Here is a 3,547-nt window from a genome sequence, read left to right as displayed (position 1 = left end):
CCCCCATCCTCCCCCCCCCCCCATCAACCAAAAAAGAAGGAAGGTGGGGTGGGATACAGAGTTTGCCAGGCCTGGGATTTGGGGACCCCCCAGGCACCCCGCTTTGGGACAGGAGATGATCGGAGGGCCTCCTCAACATTCCCAGGGAGCAAAGTTTGTAATATTTCACAGCATCTGTTTCACATTTCCCTACCTAGTTATTAGACACGAAAGGGAGTAAATTAAAATAGCAAAGTAAAATGAAATAAAAGGCGTCTTTTCTTTCTGTAAAGAGACAACACCTAATTAAGGAATATTTGAATCCCACAAAAATGCAGACTCTCATGGGTGACATAAAACTTCTCCTTTTAAACCAGGAACAAAACCCAGAAAATTAAGGACAGGCCCAAGAGGGAGTCCTTTAAAACAAAAAGCTCCCTCCTCGTGAGACTTCTGACTTTTTTTCCTCCCTTCCTTTTTTCCTCTCCCACAGTCCTGGGGGAGTATTAAACTCAAATGACTCCTTTGAGTTAAAGTTTTCTGGGCTGCGGCCAGCCAAGCACACAGCCAGCGTTCTCAAGTCCTGGCAACCGCCGTCTCACTGTAGCTCTGAGGCTTGTTTTCCTCACCCCCACCCCATCCTCTTCCTCTCCACCACAGGGCCTTTCCAGCCCCCTACTCATGGTTCCATCCCAGTTTCTCCTTTCTGTCCTCTTCTGATTCTGCGGTTTTTAAATTTAAATTTGTTAATTATTATTATTTTGAGTCGGAGTCTCACTCTGTCACCCAGGCTGGAGTGCAGTGGCACGCTCACCACCATGCAGCCTCGACCTGCTGGGCCCAGGGGATCCTTCCGCCTCAGCCTTCCAAGTGGCTGGAACCACAGGCACGTGCCACCTTGCCCAGCTAATTTTTCTTGATTTATTGTAGAGGTGCGATCTCGCCATGTTGCCCAGGCTGGTCTCGAACCCATGGGCTCAGGCAGTCCTCTCACCTCGGCCTCCCAAATTGCCTGGTTTATAGGCGTGAGCCACTGCACCCAGCCAATTCATTAAATTTTTAATTTTAGAGACAGGGTCTCATTCTGTTGCCCAGACTTGAGTGCAGTGGTACCATCAGAGCATTGCAGCCTCCAATTCCTGAGCTCAAGCGAGCCTCTTGCCACAGCCTTCCAGCTAACTAGAGCTACAGGTGTACACCACCACTCCCAACTAATTATCTTATTTTCTGTAGACAGGCTCTTCCTTTGTTTGTCCAGCCTGGTCTTGAACTTCTGGCCTCAAGTGATCCTCCTGCCTCAGCCTCCCAAAGTGCCAGGAATAAGGTGTAAGCCACCGCACCAGCCCATTCTGTTTTGTTGTTGGCAACAGTTTCTCTAGCTCCTTCTAGCTGTCACCCACCCCATCTTCCAATTCCGTAATCTCACAGAGCTGAGAAAATGGAGCCTTCTTTCTTTCTCTCTTTGGCTCTATACTTGTTCCTGACCAGAAAATGCTAGACATTGTGGTTGACGTTGACTTTTATGTGAGAACTCTTTCTTGGGGTACATGCTAGGAGTAAAACTCAATAAATGTAAGAAGTGCTAGACCCCAGAGAGGTGAGAAAAGCTGTTGGCTCAGGTGGGAAACCTGACTCCTATCTCATTTCTGCTGTGGGGACCACACAGTGGATAACAGTTGCTCATTTCATTCGGTATCCCTTCAGTTATTATTTTCCTAAAGATAAGAGTTTCATTCTTTTTTTTTTTTTTTTTTTGAGTTGGAGTCTCACTCCATTGCCCAGGCTGGAATGCAGTGGCACACTCACAGCCACCCCAGCGTCGACCTGCTGAGCTCCGGTGATCTTTCTGCCTTAACCTTCCAAGTAGCCAGAACTACAGGTGTGTGCTACCACACCCAACTAATTTTGGATTTATTGTAGAGATGAGGTCTCACCAACTTGCCTGGGCTGGTCTCGAACCCGCGAGCTCAGGCCATCCACTTGCCTCAGCCTCCCAAATTGCTGGGATTACAGGCTAAGCCACCGAACCCTGCCGTATCATTCTTACTCTCCTAAGAGTATCATTCTTGTTGTTTAGTCTTATAATTGGGAAGAAAGAAAAGAAAATTAGGATGAGGCTAAGAAAATATGGAATGACATATCTTGAAATAGCCACAAATTAAAGAAAATTCTTAGCAACAGCTCACCCCAATCTTGCCTTTCTGTGATTTTTTTTTTAACTTTTGATGGCTTGAAAGTCCTGCAGAATGTTTCTCAACTTCACAATGCAGAGGATGGAGCCAGAGGCTTGCAGATTCCTGCTTATTAGACTAAACAGTAAAAGGAAATCATTTTTTCCTTTTAAGAAATAAGGAGAGGCTCTGTTGGCATTTCCTTTTGGGGATGGGTCCTGCCTCTGACTTTGCTTTTTAAAAGGGTAGACCCACGCGGGTTCGAGACCCACCTGGGCAACTTGGTGAGACCTCATCTCTACAATAAATCAAAAGAAAAAACAATTAGCCGGGCGTGGTAGCGCGCGCCTGTAGTTCCAGCTACTTGGAAGGCTGAGGCGGAAGGATCGCCAGAGCCCAGCAGGTTGAGGCTGCGGTGGCCGGGAGTGGCCACTGCACTCCAGTCTGGGTGACAGAGTGAGACTCCAACTCAAAAAATAAAAAAATAAAAATAAAAAATAAGCCAGGCTTGGTGGCTCAGCCTGTAATCCCGCGCCTTTGGGAGGCTGAGGTGAGTGAATTGCCTGAGTCCGCGGTTTCGACACCCTCCTGGGCAACTTGGCGAGACCTCATCTCTACAATAAATCAAAAAGCAGCCGAGCGTAGTAGTGCACGCCTGTAATTCCAGCTACTTGGAAGGCTGAGGCGGAAGGATCGCCGGAGCCCAGCAGGTCGAGGCTGCGGTGGCCGGGAACGTGCCACTGCACTACAGTCTGGGAGACAGAGTGAGACTCCAACTCAAAAAATAAATAAATAAAATAAAAAATAAATAAAAGGGTAGACCCATACTCAGGAGGCAGGAGGACTGCCTGAGCCCAGAGTTCCAGTCTTGCCTAGGCAACATAACGAGACTTTGTCTATGCTTGAAACAAACAAATACATTCGATACCCTGCGTGACTTGGAGTTGAAGCAAGGCCTGTTCTTCCCTATCTGCTGCGGGAACAGTTGTGTGCCTGGCTCTGCCCAGGGCCAGGATCCAGCCCTCAGCTGCACTCCTGCCTTCTTGTCTCTGAAACACGTATGTACAAAATGGTTTCAAATGCCTCTACTTCTTTTCATCTACATTGAAATGCAATAGGCTGGACCTAGTGGCTCACACCTTTAATCCTAGCGCTTTAGGAGGCCGAGGTGGCAGAACTATTTGAGCCCAGGAATTCAAGACCAGCCTGAGCAACATAGTGAGACCTCGTCTCTACAAAAAATGTTTAAAAAATTAACGGCATGGTGACACGTATCTGTAGTCTCAGCTGCTCAGGAGGCTGAGGCGGGAGGATCGCCTGAGCCCAGGAGGTTGAGGCTGTGGTGAGCTGAGATAGGGCCACTGCACTCCAGCCTGGGTGACAGAGTGAGACCCTAA

The sequence above is a fragment of the Carlito syrichta genome, unplaced genomic scaffold (genome assembly GCF_000164805.1).
Source record: "Carlito syrichta isolate Samal-C Ts95f unplaced genomic scaffold, Tarsius_syrichta-2.0.1 Scaffold316024, whole genome shotgun sequence".
Lineage (NCBI taxonomy): Eukaryota > Metazoa > Chordata > Mammalia > Primates > Tarsiidae > Carlito > Carlito syrichta.
This window is presented reverse-complemented; position numbering follows the sequence as displayed.